We start from the raw sequence: 22,645 nt of genomic DNA on the forward strand, positions 1-22,645 counted from the left end.
GGAAAGCACTTGGTGACTACTAAGAAGGACTTCTGGAGCACAGATTAAATTTCTTTTGATGCATCCAAGTTAAAAAAGGAAACTGAGTTTCCTTTTCCTTCAGGAAAATCCTCCAGGTCCTTGTAGGTTTTTCAAACTCATGGCCTAAAGCAAATGTGCCTGAGATTTTTATTCCTTCAACTAATCTCCCGAAGAGAATCCACTTAAAACTTTTGGGAGACAAAGGTACAATCCGTGTCTTACATTTCATATAATATTCTTAAGAATAAAAATGGTGGATTCTACCAACAGACAAATGATGTCAAGTTTTCTGGAAGAAAACTTAAAACTGAGGTTCTCTCTGTCTTATAGGAACCTTGGGGTCCCTGATGGTTCCCCCAATAATGAATGTTTATCCCAGCTCTCTTCCTTGCCAGACTGTTGCAGCCAAGCACTAAATCAGAAGCCAGTGGATTTCCCTAGAGCTATGAGCACATTGAATACTCAGTAAGGATTGAATTCATTTTGTTCCAAAGTTTTCTAAGGAACTCATAAGATAATCTCTGAATCTAGAGATGTTAGTCATATGGCCTAAAGGAATTCGCCTTCACTGAACCAACAAGGAAAAACAGCAGTAGCAGTAAATAGACCACAGAAATCTGCACCAGGCTCCCCAGGTTTTGAAAACAAGTAAAGAATCATGAATGATACATTAAAAGGTTTTACTAATTTTTCAAAACTATGCACAAGTTAAGCCTCTCAGCACCTGAGATGAGTGAGTCTTTCCTTAGGGCAGCAAGACTACTAGGTTTGGGTTTAGTTGTAGTGCTGGGGGCGAAATTCAGGACCCTGCCCTTGCACTTGCAGGCAGGGGCTCCACCATTGATGACACTGACAACTCCCTATGCTGTTAGAAATCATGTCCATCCTGGACACAGTCAAATGACAGTTCCCCTCTAAGAACTTTTCTCCCATAATATTTTGAGGGAAATAACTCGTGATTAGAGACATTGAGGTAAGAGCAGAGTTACTGGCTACCCCCTAACCACCACCCCACCCCACCCCTGTACTGATAGCACATGATCTCCTGGGCAACCGGGTCCAGAAAAAACTTAGGAAAATTCTGGAAACAATTGCTATATTCAGACTCCAGAGAAATATGCGTTTCATTCTGAAGCCCCTAACTAAGAGGGAAAATCCTTGTGGCTTTGCAAGGAGCGCAGGAGTCACAAATGCCACAACTATTGCTTTACAAATTTCTAACGATGATTTTTCCACAAACATTCCTAAAGTGCATTAGAAAGAAGGTACTAATTATGTTCTAGAATCATCCAAAGGTGTACTTAGATATAATAAATATAAAGCAAAATTAGTACAGGGGGTTTATATGTTTGTTGCAAACCAGTTCAAAAATAACAGGTGCCCAGCACTCGAGAGGGGAGGCAGCACGGTGAGTCGAAGGACAGCCTGGGGAACAACAGTGAGAAACCTTATCAGAAGAACAGGTACTTCGGGGCCCTAAAGAACTAGAAGCAAGTCAACTTACTTCCCGTTGTTGTCGGTCAGCGCGCACATTACTAGTTCACAGTGAGTGCTCCATGGAATTCAGAACACTATAGATTTGCTTTCATTGAGAACTGGTCCCACGAAATGTGTCCAATTTCCTTTTTGCAGCGGTAAAGGGCAACCGCATCTAGCTTCCCCTAGAACTTAAAATCTTACTAAATGAAATGTGCTGCGGTGGACACACAGCTAGCTCTAGCTGTCCAGAAACCATAGCAGCCGTGTGAGCTCCATTAGAGGGCGCCCCTTTTGGATAAAGGGAATGTCACAGGAAGCATGGAAGAGAGGGCGGGTGGAGGGTGGGGCTGCCATGGCAAAGGGCCCTGATCCCTGTAAACAGCACTCAGGCTCAGGTGTCCAGCTGCTCAAAGACCAACCTGTGCTACTCACTCCACCAATCGTTCATAAGGCTTTGCTGGAACAACTCCTCTTCACACTCAGGACTTCTTTTTTGCTTTTGATTACATGTAAAAAGATTTCTTAAAAAGAATTTCACACATAAGTACTGTTTAGACATGAGTGCATCTGCTGTGTGACAGGCTTTTTCTGGGACAATTAAGCATACCTGTCTACTCACCGAAGATAGAGATCCCACAAAAGACCAAAAAATGAATGCCACTAAATCCACCCTGATCAACTATTGACTTTTATTGAGGTTACTTACAGGGGCACAAGTGAGGGGATTCTCAGAGGAGTACAAATGACTCAAGAGAACTGCATTTCCAAAGCCCACCCCAGCATGGGTGACAACTCATGAAGCTGGGAACATGGAGTACACTGGATAGCCTGCAGACAGCTCAACAGGCTGGAGAGTGTCTTTCCTGGTGCCTCAGTGAGTCTAAACCTCTTCAGGCAATTCTGCTGGTTTCTGCTTCTTCCAGACAGTTGGTCTGATCTAGAAGTCTTCTTTGCAGCCTGGCTCTCTTCCCATCTGAAGTGCACTTACAGCTTTTATTCTCTACTCTAACAAGGAGGTGCCTAGTGAATCTAGTCAGCTTCAGGGACTTCCTGAAGCTCTTTTAAGTAGTTTACCTCTTTTCTGCAGGATGGAATGAAGAAACTCTTACAATCTTGGAAGAAATTTTTATGTAAAGTCATTCTACCTTCTCAAGATAGATTATTTGGAAATTCCAAAGTTTGATAAGTCAGGGTGATAAACCTTCCAAGAGCCAAGGGCCTCTTTAGTTTTGCTATAGAATAATGTATCCATATACACTGGGATGAGCAAAGTGCCAGAATGATCAAGGTTTTTCCACAGAAAAAGATAATGTCTGTTAACACAGACTAACCTTTTCCCTTTCTCACTCTGCAAAAGTTTTACTTTCACTGAGTTTTTCTCCCTAAGAATCACTTCTCTAACGAAAGAGCATATGAGTTCTACTTGTGAGGCCAAACCCAAGAAAAGTTCATCCTGGTGTCAGCCAGTTGATATGAAAGACAGGATCCAGAAATCACAGGAAACAGCCAAACACACTGCTTAAGTACCACAAGACAAATGAATAATGTTTTCCATTATATATATATATATATATATGCCTTTGCTTTCATATATTTAACTATGTATACACATAAATATTCATGCATACATATACATATATAAATGAGAGATAATATTATCTGAGGATCACAGAGGATTTAATGAACAAATAAATGCCTGGAAAATATATAATTTCCATTTCTTGTATTAGTAGATATGTAAAGAAAAATTAGTTACTCCCTAACTGACTTTTCAACTTGTATAGCACTTATCTGACATTCAGCTTTAGAAATCTTTGTGCATGTTGTGTGCCTAACTTGTGTCTTTAAATGGGGCTTGCTGACAGTGCATAAGTTTAGTCCATCATCCTCCTGGGGAGGGTAGCACGCAACATAGATGTAGTAACTGAGAATTCTACATCCAGATCCAAAGGCAGCAAGGAGAGAGAGAGAGTCTCTGGGTCTAACTTGGGCTTTTGAAATCTCAAAGCCCACCTTCCTACCAGAAAGCCATACCTCCTAATCCTTTCAAATAGTGTCACTCCATAGTGACAAGGTATCTAAATCTATGAGTCTATGGGGGTTATTCTCATCAAACCACCACAGGGTGTGTGTGGCATCAGAGACCTTATTCCTCAGTGTTCTGCATTGCTATCCGCATGACTCCCTTATTATAAAAAAGTTTATCAGTACACAGCCATGCCAACTCACAGCCATGTTTCCTGAGTCTAATATCAAAGAGTTAAAAAAATGGTCTCAGCACAGATGCTGTGGTTTACAGAGCCTTAAACACTTGCTTTCTGCCATTTCAATGAAGCCTTTCTCTAACCTTTATCTACATCCATCTGACCATCTTTCCTCTCTCAACTTACCTTTTCTTTCCAAAATACTGATTTCTAGATTTCTAGCACCTTGTTTATTATAGATCTGATGGTCATTCAGTGTCCAGTGTTCATCTTGGAGAGAACCTTTAAAATGTTTTTGCTCCACTATAGAAGCACAAATCATTGTTAGATCCCATACTCAAGCCTCATTCTTCAGCCTCTGCCCATCTCATGTTTAGTCATGTTGTCTTCTCCAAGTACCAGCACATATATACATATGTGGTTTGTTAGTTTGTGTCTTAGTCAGGGTTTCTATTCCTGCACATCATGACCAAAAAGCAAGTTGGGGAGGAAAGAGTTTATTCAGTTGACACTTTCCACATTGCTGTTCATCACCAAAGGAAGTCAGGACTGGAACTCAAGCAGGTCAGTAAGCAGGAGCTGATGCAGAGGCCATGGAGGGATGTTACTTACTGCCTTGCTTCCCCTAGCTTGCTCAGCTTGCTTTCTATTGAACCCAGGACTACCAGCCCAGGGATAGCACCACCCACAATGGGCATGCACTCCCCTTGATCACTAACTGAGAAAATGCCTTACAGCTGGGTCTCATGGAGGCATTTCCTCCAGAGGCTCCTTTCTCTGTGATACTCCAGCTTGTCTCACATTGACACAGAAAACCAGCCAGTACAGCATATATCTTTCAATCTTCATTTATTCCAAAGCAGAGGTATGACTTCTTGGGTATGAATAAAGAAATAAAAGAGCCATGGTACATTTCCAGTCAGGTAATATCCTCAACTGGATCAAAGACTGACCTCAGAGCAGAAAGAACATTCTGGCAGCAGATGGCTTTCTGCTGTGAGCTGCAGCTGCCATTCTTTGGGTCTAGGCTAAAGACCTATCCTGCAGATGTGCCATTTGCCAGTCTATGTGCTGCCAGGTTCTTCAAACAAATCTGAGTGTGGGAGTACAAAGAAGGTAGGCTCACATTTACATGTAGACACGCACATCTGATTGGCTCTTTTTCTCAGCAGCTCCCTGGCTCAAAGCACACCCCCAGAACAGCATCCCCCAGAACAGCATCCTGTAGCCTTTAAACCTTCTCTTTTTTCTTTTTTACAAAGTTTTTTTTTAGATTTATTTATTATATATAAGTACACTGTAGCTGTCTTCAGACACACCAGAAGAGGGCATCAGATGGTTGTGAGCCACCATGTGGTTGCTGGGAATTGAACTCAGAACCTCTGGAAGAGCAATCAGTGCTCTTAACCACTGAGCCCTCTCTCCAGCACTCTTATCAACCTTCTTGCCCTCACAGTAGCCAGATGTGATTGTCCAAGTTTGGACCTGTTTTGTTGTTGTTTGTTTGTAACTGAGCCAGGGTCTCATTGTGTGTGTCTCTGTCTGGCCTGGAACTCCCTGTTTAGACTAGCCTGGCTTCAAACAAATTGAACCCTTCCTGCCTCTGCCCCTTGGATGAGCTGGGATTAAAGGCAAGTGCCACTGCACTTGGCTCAGGGTCACGGTTTGTCCTGCATCCTTCCTTTGTTAATCTCCCCTTAACACCACCCTCTTCAAATATCTCCTAGGCCTCACACAAGAGAAACCAGGGGCCACAGATCTGGAATCCATTTTCTTCTGAGTTTCCATCAGTCTGCCAGCAAAAGGCATATACATAAGATCTAAAAGGAAGGGGGAAGGCTAGTGCTTTCTGGAGACAGGAGCATGCTTCTGGGCACAGACTGACTGGAGGAACAAAGGAAGCGCTTGGACGTCTGTAAAGCTCTATGGTAAGTTGCAGCAGCCTCAGCACTGCTTCCAGACCTATGCTGCTCAACTCCTAACAGCAGCGCTGACCTGCATTGAAAACTTCCATATTCGGTGCACACAGAGCTGTGTCTTCCTTTCTTTTCTTGTTGCTCTAATAAAATACCCTGACAGTGCAGTTTGGTTGGATGTGCAAGATTACAGCCAACACTGATCGGAAGTTATTGCCTGAGAAACTTGAGGTATCTGGTCATATTGCATCCCCAGTCAGAAAGAAAGGGATTAAAGCTTGCATTCAACTCACTTTCTCTTTTTTATACAGGCCAAGATTCAGTCCCAGGTGTAGCCACTTTTAGGATGGGCCTTGCAACTTCAATTAATGTAATCAACACCGCCTCTCACTGGCATGGCCAAGGGTTAAGTATGCCTGGCAGGCAGAGCTGGAACCTTGTCAAGTTGAAATAAAGACCATCACATACTGTTTTCTTACTGATCCAAACTTGTGAATCCCTGACTGCTTCTCTGGAGAGGAAGGAATAGGACCTTCATTCCTTCTCAGTTCCTGGCCTCTGTGGGGCTACCTCACTCTTCTAACATGGCCTATTAAATTTTGAACTTCACAAGTATGAACATAGTTTCCTTCCTAAGTTCCAAGTCCTCCTGCCCCAGTTTTCAAGTCTTTAGGACCTGTGGCTCTTATCTAGAGGAAGTCTGAAGCAATCCTTCCAAGTTATCTCCCATTACACTCACTTCCCCAATCATCCTCCAGATGGAGAAAAAAAAAATATCTTCACAGAACAAAGAAAATAAAATGGTGTGAGCAAGGGTCAGGAATATGTTTATTCCTCACATTCCTCTGTGTGTGTGTTGTTTTTGAATCACAGGCAGCCTATGGTAGCTTAAAACCTAGACTCACCCTGCTGTAATCTGAAAAACCTAACCTCACACAGAAGATGACACACACAGTCTATCTATGTGGCCTCTGGATGGCCATTCAGATTCACTACTGCTCTGAGTTCGGCCATCAGTTAACCTTTTATGCTTCCCTGACTCAACCCTCATCTGCTGGACTCAAGGCTTGTTCACAGCCTTTATAGAACAGCTCAGGATATCTGCCCTCGCCTTCACACCCTTAGCTCCAGGAACCCCCACTCACTCAGTGAGTCTACCTTGAATGTCCTGTCCCCTGCACAATTAACACTTCTCATCTTATACTCATCTTCAACTTCTCCTTTGTAGCACGTTTGTTAATTGAACTAACTTTAGCCCAAAACTGCCTCTGTACACGTTCAAAGATAAACCTAAAGCTTTCTTTTTACACAGTTAAGTACTTGGATCCCTAGCCAAGTACCTGAGTCTCAGCCAATCACAAGCACTTAATCCTCAAATACGACAGACAGGAGCTACAGCCAACCAGACTGCCTCTACAACTTTTCTCTGGTTTTAATAACTTGCTCATATGGTTGGGGAAGAAACACTATGGACATATTTGGAACACACAGCTGGTAACTCCAGGAAGCCAAATAAACCCCATCAAGATGTAGAAAACTAAATTTGATGCAATCTTGTCCTTTAATTACATTACCACTATAATTCACTAATTAAAAGTGTGTCTTTCATCGCTTCCAAACTGTAACTTCCTGTTACATTTTCCTGTATATCCTTAGTACCTGGCATGGTGTTCACCAAAACAGGACTTCAATATGCATTGAGCAAAAGAAAGAAATGGAGAACAGATGGCACATCGTGGATGGTTAAAATTAAAATCTCTCTGTTTCTATGACATTCTATTTGAAACTAAAGGAAAGTGGTCTATGGTTGGCTGGAGCAGGTAAGGAGTGGAGAGGAAACAGGGGAGGGGGAAGAATGCTGAAGAAAAGGGAGGAAGGTGGGAGGAAGAAGCCACCTCCAAAGAAGGCTAGAGATATATTCTATCAGGCAGAAAATTAATGCAATGGCAAATTGCTGAATGAAGCTGATTTTATAGACTGATAATGAGAGAATTTGGGAGTATAGCAAATGATGTGAACACTAACACTGGAGAAGCATTCTATATCACAACTACCATCTTGAGTAGATACATACGTCTTTAAGTATGTTTGGCTAATGCTGTAGGACACACAGCATCTCTATTTTACATTTTTGGGAGCATCTGGGCTGCCTCTGTTCCCAACTAAGCTATTGGGACTCTTGGCAAACAAGAGCCTGGACCCTTGGCTATGATTATTCAGGCTCTTAGCAACTGAGCAGGCTGAGTTGGAGACAGAAGAAATGCATGCAAACTTTCCTCTGTGCTCCCACACATAACCCTTTGTAGTATGAAAAAGAAAGAAGAGAGAACATTTTGTCATCTCCTTTCAGTGCTCACCCATTTTGGAAAGTAATTTGACCTGAAAGATCTACTGGATTCCTTGGCTTGTTTTCCAACATCCTCCTAGAAGTCAACAGGGTAACTTCCCCTAAAAGTGGGTTCGTGCATGCATGCGTGTGTGTGTCTGTCTGTCTGTCTGTGTCTCTCTCTATGTGTGTGTGCATGTGTATGTCTGTGTCTGTGTGTGTGTGTGTGTCTATCTGTCTGTGTGCCTGTGTGTTAGGACAGGAACTGATGTTGGTGCCTTTTTTGTTAATTCACAAGCAAAAGAAGCCTGGTACTACTTGGATAAAACAAGTCAGGTCAAAGAAAGTCATGTGAAGGGAAATGCAAGAGACTCCCTGAAGGGGACACTACTTTAAGGCTGAATACATAGATGACAATTTCTAAGCCACACACATTGCTTATTGTGTGAATTCCAGATGATTGACAGTAAGAAACTTCCACAAATAAGAAAGCAAAAAATACTTGTATAAGGGACTGATGCACCCAGAATGGAAAGAAATTGATTTTATGATTTTTAAATTATAGGAAAGGGGTCTGGAATATGGTTCAATGGCAAAACACTTGCTTAGCATCTGTGCAGTTCAGGGATCCAACCAAATATGGGAAATTCATAGTCTACTTCAGAGGAGGAAGCAATGCATCCAATCTGGCAAAGTAAAAAAAGGGGCAGGAATCAGCAGCTCAACTGCAAAGTGCTTACCAGCCTGCATGACAACCGAGGTTTGATCTCTGGTACTTTTTCCTTCCTCCCTCCCTTCCTTCCTTCCTTCCTTCCTTCCTTCCTTCCTTCCTTCCTCCCTCCCTCCCTCCCTCCCTCCCTCCCCCCTTCTTTCTAATGTTACCCAGCCATAGTAGAATACCCCTGTAATCCAAGCACTTGGGAGGTAGAGGCAGGAGAATCAGGAGTTGAAGGTCATCTTGGGCTATCTAGAAAGTTTGGGGCCAGCCTAAATTCTATTCTTTCTAACACACACAAAAATAGTCTCTCTTGATCACCATTTGCTGGGGAAAAAAATCTCTGTTGAGGCTTGAGAAATACACTTATCTATAAGCATAAAGGCAGGAATTTAGGGGCAGTTTATTACTATTTAGCAGAATTATATATAGTCTTAGGTTCTCTTACAGTGCCTATGACCTAGCCAGTTATACTTCAGGAATGTCTTAAAAAATCTATATTATGTAAAAATCTATGATTTATAAATACTGGAAACTAAATCAATTTTTAAGTAAATGTAAAGGCCGCTTCTCTGGTTCGAGCTACTTGAATGTATATACTTATTAGAATGGAGTGCCAACACTTGTCCCATCCTTCCACAATTGCACTGTGCCACAGTTCCTGCAAACACTGGCCTTCACTTGTTCCCCTCTACTGCAGAGTTCTTCGTGATGATCCAGGTACTGAGATTCAATGCCCCTCAGCGTCTCCAGTTATCTGGCTTGAATGCACTTTATGCTCAGGAGGTCTAGAACAGAATTCACAGCCTCTTCATCAGGTTCTCTTAGAGGAGCAGGCTCCTTTGATTTCCACTAATAAATCATTATGGTTACTAAAAGCTAAATATTAAATATAGTTGGGAATCTGAGATGATAATCTTGACTGCCCTGAGAACAGCTAGGCGACTGTTAAGCCATGCCTCTGAGGTGACTGTTTCCAGCAACCTCACAAGGGCTCTGCCTTAATGAAGACTTAGTCTACTGACATACTCAGGATGTGAGTATTCTGTGGGAAAATGGGGCCTGCATTTAGGAAGTGAACTGGGGAGGAGGCTGCATCTAGCCCTGGCTCCTTTCAGTACCAGGGCCATTTTACTTCCTGCCTGCGTGACTTGGGCTACTGTACCATGCCTCCCCACCTTCGTGGACTGAAACTATGGAGGGAGAAAATCTTCCCTCTCTCGTTTTGTAAGATATTCCATCACAGCGACTTGAAAAGTAGTTGCTTCACTGTGGATGTGAAACTTGAGTGTCCTGTCTGTGTTATACAGATGTAAGCTGCAGACACAGCTGTCTGTGACATACAGGTATAAATATATTTTCTATGTGTACTAGCACATCTCTGGTACTGACAGAGCATAGTAGGGATTGTCAGAGGATACCATGAAGACCAAGTGGATCACCTTGTGGTGTCCAGGGATCCAGCTGAAGTCACTGGGTTTGGTGGCAGCCGCTCCATCCAATGACTTCTACCTCTCTGTTCATAGTAGCCCTGCTTTATACAGAAGAAAACTGAGGTTCAGAGCTTTGGGCTAAGGCCTCCTATGTCTACATAAAGCGTCTACAGCACTCCAGGCTTCTCATATCTCTTTTACTGAATGTCCTGTCACGGTATCAACCACTGTGTGTTGCCATAATAATTCCTCCACGTAACCAAAAATAATATTAAGGTTTGACATTAGTTAGCTACTGCCAATATTTTAATATTTTTTTAGATCAGTGAGAATGCAGCTGTGTTTCTATTTGCCAGGTCTGAGGAATTCCATCCAAGAATTTTGATGGGATCTCTGAGACTTACAGGATTCCTTCATTATTTCATTTAATTCCACTTGAGAGGCTTTTTTTTTTCCCTGCTACGTTGTGCGTAAATGTCCTATGATATATACCTGGCAATGCACATTTCATAGCCTCCAGACTTCTAGGATGAAAGCTAGAGAGCCATGAGTGAAATAATGCATGGTAATGAGAACATGACAAAAGCAGATGCAAGCTGCTTCACGGGAATGTCTCCCTTCTAGCAGACAAAGAGCAGTCCTTTAGGGTGTCAGAGGCTGAGACTTTGTCTAAGGACCAAACCCTAGAATTCCTTATAAATGCCTCATGAGAGTCACATCTAGTTCTCTGGAAGATTGGGGCACTAGGCTGTACTCTGGAGAGTGAGAAAGACACCACATGCACATGCACAGGCACAGGCACACGCACACACAAAGGCATCTGCCTCCATCCCTGGATGCTGGCCTTTGACACAGTCATACAATCCAAATTAACTGTGCAGGAACTAAATTGAATCAAGTTTTCCTGGAATCTAGCCAGACCGTGTTAGCCTTTCCATCTGTAAAGTCTAAGCCTTCTAACAGTCAGATTTGGTTTAAGATAAGAATTCTCATCCCTCACTCAGGGTGGGGAGCAGGCAGAACTGTGAGTCTGAGGGCAGCCTGAGTTTGAGGTCTGCATAGTGAATTCTAGGACAGCCAGGGCCACACAGTAAGACCTAGTCTTGAAAGAAAGAAAGGGGGGGGGGGGAAGAGGAAGAAAGGATGAGAGGGGGAGGAAAGAAAAGGAAAAGAAAAGAAAGGAGAAAAAAAGGAAAGAAAGAAAGCAAATACACAAAGAAAAATAATTCTCCACCCTGTCTGAATTTAGAAGAGTAGCTTCATACTTAGGATTATGGGACTCTTCAGAGGTCTCTGAAAGACAGAAAAGGACAAGTCTGTTTTAAGAAGACTATAAAATCGTGTTCCCCCTACTTTAATATCATGCTATGTTCTGTACAGACTCATTTGAAATCATTATGCACATTCAAAAGGGGAAAGTGTGAAAACAGTGCAGCCAATGACAAACCTGTGGTCCTAGCTACAGTTTGAGTTAGATATAATGTCTCTTCTTTGAATATGTTTTCCACTTCAAAACAAAATACCCAAGACTGGGTAATTAAGAAGTAAAGGCTTCTCAGGTTCAAGACTCTAGAGCTAGAAAGTCTAATCAGAAGCTGCCACTTCATGCTGTGTCCTGATGTTAAGTGTCACACAGGGAGATAGAACACTCAGCTTAGTGCCTCCCTCCTGCTCTCCCTCTCCCTCTCTCTCTCTTACTACTACACCACTACTATTACTACTACTACTACTACTACTACTACTACTACTACTACTACTACTACTACAAAGAAGTAGAAGGAGGAGGAGGAGGAGAAGGAGAAAAAGGAGGAGAAGGAGGAGGAGGATGAAGAAGAAGAAGAAGAAGAAGAAGAAGAAGAAGAAGAAGAAGAAGAAGAAGAAGAAGAAGAAGAAGAAGAAGAAGAAGAAGAAGAACTACTTCTGAGTTGGACAAGACAAACAGAAGGAAAGGATTCCAAGAGAAGGCACAAGAATCAGAGACCCACTCATTCGCACACTCAGGAATCCCATAAACACACTAAACAATAATTTATACTCAGAGGACCCAGCAAAGACCCATGCAAGCTCTGTGTATGCTGCCTCGGTTCCTGGGAGTTCACAGAAGCTTTGATCATGTTAATTTAAAAGGCCTTGTTTTTGTGCAGTCTCCCATCCCTTTTGGCTCTTATAGTCTTTCTTCCACAGGTTTCCCTGAGCCCCAAGGGGTGGGATTTGATGGAGACATCCCATTTAGGACTGAGTGTTCCAAGGTCTGTCTGTCTGTCTCTCTCTCTCTCTCTCTCTCTCTCTCTCTCTCTCTCTCTCTCTCTCTCTCTCTCTCTGTAATGTTGGTTGCATGTCTCTGTATTTATTCTCATCTGTTTCAGGAGGAAGCTTCTGTGATGATAACTGAGTGTGACACTGGTCTAGGAGTATAGTAGAATGTCATTAGGGAATTATTTTATTGCTTTTTTTTTACCCTAGGACCCTGGACTATATAGTCTCAGGTTTCAATCAGCCAAACAATGTCCTTGATTTCTTGGTTGCATCTCATGGAGTGGCCTTCAGTCAAATCAGACGGTGGTTGACTCCCACGTGCTCGGTGCCACCTTTTCTCTAGCAGGTGGGACACCACTGTAGATCAAAGGATTTGTGCCTGGCTTGGTGTTTATGTTTCTCCTTTGATAGCATGCGAAGTACCTTCCTGTACTAAAGGAGCTGGGACAGAGAAGTAAAGGCTGTATTTAGGCACCAACTCGACTTCCTCATGTTTAATGACTTGTGTTGGCATTGTCTTCAACAATGGAGTCTTAGTGCCAGTTTGTGGAGAGCAGCCTATGGTTTTGGCAACAGCCTGGGGTATTGGGAGTTCCTATAGAGCCCCTTTGGTCAAAAACTCAATTAGCTGTAACCCAATCCTGGTAGGGGAAGCTTCATTTTCTGAGAAGAGACAGCCAGTAGGGGCTTTGTCTCCCCTGTTATTTAGCAAGTTCGTTTAGATTGCATATGAAGCTTCTACTGTATTAGGTTTCCACTACCATTAAATGGCTCTTGTTTTTAGCAGTCTCTCCCCATATTCCCTCCTCTCCCTCCCCACTTGGTCATCACATTCCAGCTCCTTCCCATCTTTATTTGTCAGGACTTTATGAGTCTAGAGTCTCAGGACTTATGGAATGTCTCTCTATTGAGAGACTTCATGCTGTGTCCTGATGAAAAGCAGTTGTCTCAGTGCCTTCTTCCTGTGCGCGCTCTCTCTCTCAATAATAATAATAATAATAATAATAATAATAATAATAATAATAATAATAGAAAAATCACTTCTGAGTTGGATAAGACAAACAGAAGGAGCCTAACTCCTTGCAGTCTGTAGTCCAACTACCTCAACAATAGTCAGCCATGAATTGAAAATTCAAGAATCTAGTATTTGCTCAGTCCCACAAGGCTGGTTGTTTCAACTGATTTTCTGTAGAAGTAGATTCCAACAGATGGACTGGCAAATTAATGCAAGCAGGTGAAGAAGAGTGAATCTTCCTTCTTCCAATGTCCTTATGTAGGTCTGCAGCAGAAAGTGTGGCCCAGATTAAAAGGTGTGTGCCACCATGACTGGATCTGGGACTTGCTTTGTCTCAGGCTGACCTCGAACTCAGAGATCTCCTTGCCTCAGTCTCCTGGGATTAAAGGCATGTACTCCCTTGCCTGGGCCTAAGCTTTTCATGGTCACTGTGCTTCAAGATCACCATGCCAAGATCCAGGTCAGAAACTTGTGTCTTCCAGCCTCAAGATCTGGGTCACAGGTGAGCCCTCCAGTTCTGGATTGTAGTTCCTTCCAGATATAGTCAAGTTGACAACCAGGAATCGCAGTTACACTATCCATCCACAGCTATATATTCTATTTTCCTTTCCTAAGGAGATCTATGTGTTCCCTATAGTCCCTTACTCTGTACATAACCTCCATGGTTTGTATTGTAGCTGTATGGTTTGTATAACTTTAGATACAGCTTGGTTATTATTGATTTAACAGCTAATATCCACGTAAAAGTAAATGCATACTATATTTGTCTCTCTGTGTCTGGGACACCTCACTCAGGATGAGGTTTTTCTAGTTCCATCTATTTATCTGTGACTCTCATGTTTCATTTTTGTAACAGATGAGTAATACTCCATTGTGTAAATTACCACATTTATTTCATCCATCCTTTTTTTTTTTTCTTTTTTCTCGGAGCTGGGGACCGAACCCAGGGCCTTGCACTTGCTAGGCAAGCGCTCTACCACTGAGCTAAATCCCCAGCCCCTATTTCATCCATCCTTAATCTAGGCTCTTGCCAGTTTCTGGTTATTATGAATAGAGGAGCAATGAGCATAGTGGGGCAGGCAACTCTGTGATAGGACGAAGCATCCTTAGGGTACATGCCCAACAGTGGTATCTTAAGGCAGACTGGTTCTCTTCTTCCTGAGGAACTGCCACAGTGATTTCCACCGTGGCTGTACAAGTTTTCACTCCAGCAGCAATCACCAGCACAAGCTGTCACTTGTTTTATTGGTCTTGGCTATTCTGATGGGTTTAAGACAAGATCTCAAAGTAGTTTGATTTGCGTTTCCCTGATGACTAAGGGGTTTGAACCTTTCTTTAAGTGTTTCTTAGTCATTTGAGCTTCCTCTGTTGAAAGTTCTATTTAGATCTGAACCCCACCTTTAATTGGGTTGTTTTCTTGATACAGTAGGGTTTTGGTTTTTTTTTTTAGCTCTTTATATAATTTGTTATATATATCGAGCAAGGGCCATTTATTTTTCTTATTATCCTGACATGGTTTTTATTTTATTTTTATTTTTCTCCAACATATCTCCCATTCCCAATTTTGAGTCTGCAGTCATTGATACAAAAGTAGGTTCCCTGCCCATAGCACCTAGTGGGGGGCAGCACAGATCATGGACATCAACATGATTTCTGGTGGCAGCATAGACCATGGGTGTCTTTTGAGGAGACTTAACCTAGAAAATAAAACATTCTTCACCTCATATATCTATCTTGCCATTGCTCACATGGGGCAATGTGTCTGGGGCAGTACAGTGGGAGCTTCAGGCTACTGTACACCACCCTGACTGCTGGTATCCCAGCACAACCATCATGTTCGCAGACCTCTTCATGACCCTGTGTTTAAGGACATGGAGAGATAATCAATCTCCTCTGTCCACTGTAGCTGTGCCCCCTACCTGCTGCCACTGTTGCTATCTCAAGTTCTTCATATATCCTGTATATCAGTCCTCTGTCAGGTGCACAGCAGGTAAAAATCTTTTTCTATTTTGTAGGATGATACTTTGACCTTTGTCAGAAGCGTCTCTGCTTCTTGAAGTTCCATTTGTTAAATATTGACCTCACTGCCTGTGCTAACAGTGCTCTGCTCAGAAAGTCTTTTCCTGTGCCAATGAGTTCAAGGCTATTCCCCACCCTGTCGTCTCTCAGGTTCAGTGTATCTGGTCTTCTGTTAAGGCCTTTGATGCATTTGGAGCTGAGTTTTGTGCAGGGTGACAAGTATAGATCTATTTGGATTCTTCTATACAACCATCTAGTTTGACCAGCACCATTTGTTGCAAATACTTTCTCTTCAGTGTATATTTCTGACTTATTGATCAAAAATCAGGTGTCCACATGTGCATACATTTACGTCTGGTGCTTCAGTTCAATTCCATTGATCAATTCGTCTGTTTCGTGTAAATATGATTCTGTTTTTATTACTATAGCTCTGTAGTACAACTTGAAGTCAGCTATAGTGAAGCCTATTGCTGTTCTTTTACTGTGCAAGAGAGTTTTAAGTTTTATGCAGGGGTTTTGTTTTGCAATTTTTTAAAAAGCTAAAAATTGTTTCAAGATCTGTAACACACTGTTGAAATTTTAATAGGGATTGCATTGAATCTGTGTATTATTTTTGGAAAGATGGCCTTTTTTTTTTTTTTTTAGGATGGCCATTTTTTTTTCTTTTTCTTTTTTTCGGAGCTGGGGACCGAACCCAGGGTCTTGCGTTTGCTAGGCAAGCGCTCTACCACTGAGCTAAATCCCCAACCCCAGGATGACCATTTTTATTAGGTTCATCCCACCTATCCATAAGCATGGGAGATCTTTCCATCTTCTGATATTTTTTTCAATTTTTTCTTCTGTGTCTTAATATTTTATCATATAAGTCTTTCAGGTGCTTGGATAAAGTTACTTTAGAGTAATTTATATATTTTAAGGCTATTGTGAAAGGTGTTGTTTTATTCTTTTCATGTCTGTCACTCGCATATAGGAGGACCACTTATTTTTGTGGGTTTATTTTGTTTCAGGTACTCTGCTGAAACTATTCATCAGGTCTAGGAGTTTTAGGGTCGCTTATGTCTACTATCATGCATCTGCAAATAAAGATACTTTGACTTCCTCCTCAAGATTTTTGTCATGAAGAGGTATAAGAAGTATTGAATTTTTGTCAAAGGCCTTTCCTGCATCTAATGAAATGATCATGTGATTTTTGTCTTTCAGTTTGTTTCTATGGTGGATTACGTTTATCTATAAATGTATGCTGAACCATCCCTGCATCTCTGATGGGGGCTACTTGATCATGGTGGATGATCTTTTTATATGCTCTTGGGTTCAGTTTGCAAGTATTGTATTGAGAACTTTTGCATCTATGTTCATAAGGGAGATTGGTCTGTATTTCTCTTTCTTCATTGAATCTTTATGTGGTTTACATGTCTGTGTAACTGTGGCCTTGTATAAAACAAATTTGGAAATATTCCTTCTGTTTCTGTTTTATGAAATATTGTGAGGAGTGTTGGCATTAAGTCTTCTCTGAAAAATCTAGTAGAATTCTGTACTAAAAAGCCACTTAGCCCTGGGCTTTTGTTTGTTTGTTTTATCCAGTGGGAGTCTTTTAATTCCTGCTTCTATTTCAATATAGGCTATAGGTGTGTTTAAATTGCTTATCTGACCTTGATTTAACTTTAAAAGTTGATATACGTTGAGAAAATTGTCTTTATCTTTTAGATTTTCCAATTTGGTGGTACAGGTTTTTGGGGGGTTGTTTGTTTTGTTTTGGTTTTGATTTTTTTTTTAATGTTCTTTTGATTCTATGTATTCCCTTGGTGTCTGTTAAATATCCCTTTTTCATTTCTAATTTTGTTGATTTCGGTATTCTTCTTTGTCTTTTAGTTACCTGGGTAAGGGTTTATCAATCATTGAATTTTCTCAAAGAACCAACTCTTTGTTTCATTGGTTCTCTTTATTGTTATTTTATTTGTTTATATCTAGTTTATTGATTTCAGCCCCAAGCCTGATCATTTCTTGCCATCTACACTGTGTGTGTGTGTGTGTGTGTGTGTGTGTGTGTGTGTGTGTGTGTGTGTTTCTTTTTGGTCTATAGCTTTCGGATGTGCTGTTGTGTTACTAGTATAGGTTCTCTCCAGTTGTTTAATGCAGGCACTGAGTGCTATGACTTTGCCTTTCAGAGCCATATTCATTGTGTCCCAGAAGTTTGGGTGCATTGTATATTCATTTTAATTCAATTCTAAAAAGTATTCAGTTTCTTCTTCACCCATTTTTCATTCAGAAGCAGTTCAGTTTCCATTTGTATGTCTTTTGTTTCATTTTTGTTTTTAATATCAACTATTAATCAATCCTTGGTGGTCTGAGAGGATGCAGGGTGTTTCCTTTTTCTTGTATCTGCTGAGACTTGTTTTGTGTCTGAGTATGTGATCATTTGGGAAAAGTTTCAGGTTGTGCTGAAAAGAAGGTATATTCTTTTGTAATAAAATATTTTGTAAACATCTGTTAGGTTCATTTGTTTTATAACTTCTGTTAGTTCTGGCATTTCTCTCTTTAGTTATTGTCTGGATGTTGGGTTGTTGTCCAGACTGTGGTATTGAAGTCCCCCACTATTAGTGTCTGAGGGCCAACCTGTGATTTAAGCTACAACAGTGTTTCCTTTATAAGCTTGGTCCCCTGTGCTTGGTGTGTTGATCTTAAGAATTGTAATGTCCTCCTGGTAGATTTTTCCTTTGATGGGTATATGTAGAGTTCATCTCTGTTTCTCCTGGTTAGTTTTTGTTTAACATCTATTTTTTCAGATATTAAAATGGCTAGACTCCAGCTTGCTTCTTAGGTCTGTTTGCTTGGAATGTCTTTTTCCTTCATTTTATCTTTGAGGTTAAGGTACGTTTCTTGGATGCAACAGAGTTCCTGCTTCCCAGGCTGAACTCTTCTGATCTCAGAGTGCCCAAACCTCACTTTGCCTTAGTTACCTCTGAATGCTGTTAGTATACAAACCTGGGAATTATGTCTCTGACTTACAACACGTGGAGAACACATTTTAAGTATAGTTCCTTCTTTATGACAATAGGCAGTTTTGTAAACTGTTCCCAGAGCACCAAGACTTAGGTAGGACAGGACTATATTTCAGATTCTAGTGCCAGTGTCTGTGCTCCTGATAGCTGTTCCATACACTTTTTTCAAGCCCTTCAACATGAAAAGTATTTTACTTGAAAACACCTAAAAGTTCCAGAAAATGTTACAAAAACCTGTGGATTGTGTAAAAATAGAGTAAAATCACCACATTTGAGAGCAAGAACTCTGGCTGTGCAGAAGGTTTGGGAGCACTGTGACTCTAGGGGATACATGGCAACCCAGGATGTAGCACAGAAAGAGAATGTGAACGGGTCATCATCAGCCCTGGGTAGACACAGGGTCAGCTCTCCCTGGTATGCTTTACAGTTTTCTTTTAAAGCACCCGAGGATAGATATTTTAATAAATCAAGTTACTATACTCAACAATAAAAGAACTTCTAGGGGAATCACCATCCCTGACTTCAAGCAGTATTACAGAGCAATAGTGATAAAAACTGTATGGTATTGGTACAGAGACAGGGAGATAGATCAGTGGAACAGAATTGAAGACCCAGAAATGAACCCACACACCTATGGTCACTTGATCTTTGACAAAGGAGCTAAAACCATCCAATGGAAGAAAGATAGTATTTTCAACAAATGGTGCTGGTTCAACTGGAGGTCAGCATGTAGAAGAATGCAAATCCATCACCCTGTACAAAGCTTAAGTCAAAGTGGATCAAGGACCTCCACATCAAACCAGATACACTCAAACTAATAGAAGAAAAAGTGGGGAAGAGTCTCGAACTCCTGGGCAATGGGGAAAACTTCCTGAAAAAAAAAAAAACACCAATAGCTTATGCTCTAAGAGCAAGAATCAACAAATGGAACCTTATAAAACTGCAAAGCTTCTAGAAGGCAAAAGACACTGTCATTAGGACAAAACAGCAACCAACAGATTGGGAAAAGATCTTTACCAATCATACATCTGATAGAGAGCTAATATCCAAAATATACAAAGAACTCAAGAAATTAGACTCCAGAGAGCCAAATAACTCTAAAAATGGGGTACAGAGTTAAACAAAATATTCTAAGCTGAGGATTATTGAATGGCCAAAAAGCACCTAAAGAAATGTTCAACATCCTTAGTCATCAGGGAAATGCAAATCAAAACAACCCTGAGATTCCACCTCACACCAGTCAGAATGGCTAAGATAAAAAACTCAGGTGACAGCAGATGCTGGCGAGGATGTGGAGAAAGAGGAACACTCCTCCACTGTTGGTGTGATTGCAAACTGGTACAACCATTCTGGAAATCAGTCTGGAAGTTCCTCAGGAAATTGGACATTCCACAACCTGAGGACCCAGCTATACCTCTCTTGGGCATATACCCAAAAGATGCTCCAACATACAACAAAGACACATGCTCCACTATGTTCATAGCAGCCTTATTTATAATAGCCAGAAGCTGGAAAGAACCCAGATGCCCTTCAACAGAGGAATGGATTCATAAAATGTGGTACATCTACACAATGGATTACTACTCAGCTATCAAAAACAATGACTTCATGAAATTCATAGGCGAATGGAATGAACTAGAAAATATCATCCTGGGGTTGGGGATTTAGCTCAGTGGTAGAGCGCTTGCCTGGCAAGCACAAGGCCCTGGGTTCGGTCCCCAGCTCCGGGAAAAAAAAAAAAAAAAGAAAATATCATCCTGAGTGAGGTTACTCAATCACAGAAAAACACACTTGGTGTGCACTCATTGATAAGTGGATATTAGCCTAAAAGCTCAAATTACCCAAGATGCAATCCACAGACCACAGGAAGCTCAAGAAGAGGGATGACCAAAATTTGGATGTGCCCACTCCTTCTTAAAAGGGGGAAAAATATCCATAGGCGAGGATATGGAAGCAAAGTTTAGAGCAACGACTCAAAGAACAGCCACTCAGAACCCACCCTACATGTGGCCCATATATATGCAGCCACCAAAACTAGATAAGATTGATGAAGCTAAAAAAAATGCATGCTGAAAGGGACCAGATATAGATCTCTCCTGAGAGACACATCCAGAGCATGTCCAATACAAAGGTCAATGCTAGCAGCAAACCACTGAACTGAGAACAGGACCCCCTTGGGGGAATTAGAGGAAGTATTGAAAGAGTTGAAGGAGCTTGCAACCCCATAAAAACAACAATGCCAACCAACCAGAGCTTCCAGGGACTAAACCACTACCAAAAGACTATACATGGACTGACCCAGGGCTCCGATTGCATATGTAGCAGAGAATAGCCTTGTTGGGGCAGTGGAAGGGGAAGCTCTTGGCCCTACCAAGTACAGGGCAATGGGGGGGGGGGCAGAAATGGGGGATGTATTGGGGGAATACCTATATGGGGGAGGGGGAGGGAAGGGGATAGGGGCATATGGACAGGAAACCAGGGAAGGGGAATAACATTTGAAATGTAAGTAAAGAAACATATCTAATAAAAATTAAAAAAATAAATCAAGTTACTATAACTGAGAAAATCGGTTATGGAAATAGTCAAGCTGCAGTTTCTTGGATGCAGACAAACTGGACTCCACATGTGTGGAAGAGAATTCAGACAGATATTTTAGTTACCTGAACTGTCTTAATGTAATGTAAGCAATTTTTCAGTCAAAGTGAATATAACCTGGATGTGTACAACTGAGATCCTCCTGAGGAAACCAAGGGGACAAAACCAGGACAAGGTTCACAGGAGTGACTCAGAAGTTTGCCAGTGACACTCACAGCTGAAATACAGAATAAAGGAATGAGATAAGCATACAGACCAAAAGGTTCTGCAAGTTTTTAATATTCAACATAGAGAATTTAAGATCTACTACAGAAACACGTGGCATAAACATCATATCCTAGTCAGGGCACACAGAGTTACAAAATAAAGCTGTTACAGGTGCTGTGTAATGCAGGCGACTTCTGAAGGTGAGCCCCAAAGGGCATGAAGGATACTAAAGGACAAAAGGATCCTGGGACAATTTCAAAGCAAACAGTCACTGCTGACTAGGTTCAAAGTGATGGCTCTCAGTTACCCTGGCCAGTTGATGGTTAGAACTCTGTATTCCAAGAAAGCAAGGACACTTTTATCAGAGACTAAGCTGCAAATGAAGACAACCCCACTTGATTATGGCAATAAAACTGTCCTGAATGGAATAGGTTTTCAAACCCTAAGAATTGGATACAGCTCAATGAGAGTTTGCCCAACCGCATCCGGCTTTGGGTTTGGTACCTAGCACATTTGAAAATAAAAAGGAGCCCAAGCCCTAATGAACACAAGAAGAACTTCGGAAGATAACAATGTGTCTATATGAAATCAACAACTGTAGCAAAAGAACCCCTCTGGCCCCGGATGTTGCTAGTTGGGGAAGTTGTGTGTGTATGTGTATCTCAGAATGGGATTGGGGGTGGGGCAATAAATGGGAACTCTTTTTTTTCTGCTCAATATTGATATAGATAAAACCCTTTTCTTTAAAAAATAAGGTTTTTAAAGAGAAGGATCACAGACCAGTAGATCCAGGCTGACTGATCCCAGAGGTCCCAAAATAGCATCTTCAAGACAGCAAGACAACATTCACAGCTCTAGTCCCACATGTTTTCTCCAGGTGCTCCAACTGGCCTAGAGCATTCACCCACACTCTCTCCAGTGTCTTTCCTGAGTTGCCTGCTTTTTGAAACACACAATGCATGTATCTTTTTGTTTTGTTTTGTTCTGTCCTGTTCTGTTTTTCAAGACAAGGTTTCTCTGTGTTGCCCTGGGTGTCTGGGATCTTACTCTATAGACCAGGCTCCTGGCCTCCAACTCAGACATTGATTCTACCCCCCTGAGTGCTGGGATTAAAGGCATGTGCCACCACCACCCAGTTTACATCTCTTAAAGAGAAGTATTTACAAAGTAGAGTTGGTACACTCATTATCTAATGTGTTTTTAAACTGAACAGAGCTGTAAAGGCCGAGACAGGAATTTAGGACCAGCTTGGGCCACAGAGCAGGACCCTGAAGACCCATACTCCAATGTTTTTGTTACAGAGTTAACAGCTGTTTACTTTATAAATATCAATGAATAAATATCTCCCTTTTTAACAATTCGCACTTATTTTGACCCTGTAGGCAAAATTCAAAGCTGTGTGATGGATACATGAATGACTATAATATTATCTACCTTTGTATCTGTTTAACATTTTCTTT

General features: G+C 41.4%; 1 non-coding gene across 1 annotated transcript; it reads left to right on the plus strand.

The window, feature by feature from the left end:
* The first annotated feature begins 20,032 nt into the window (after window positions 1-20,032).
* Trnaa-ggc (transfer RNA alanine (anticodon GGC)) lies at window positions 20,033-20,113 on the plus strand. The gene has a single exon. It is a non-coding gene; the product is annotated as a tRNA-Ala (tRNA).
* The last annotated feature ends 2,532 nt before the right edge of the window (window positions 20,114-22,645 follow it).

This window comes from Rattus norvegicus, chromosome 2 (assembly GCF_021556685.1).
Source record: "Rattus norvegicus strain SHRSP/BbbUtx chromosome 2, alternate assembly SHRSP_T2T, whole genome shotgun sequence".
In the NCBI taxonomy this organism is placed as follows: Eukaryota; Metazoa; Chordata; class Mammalia; order Rodentia; family Muridae; genus Rattus; species Rattus norvegicus.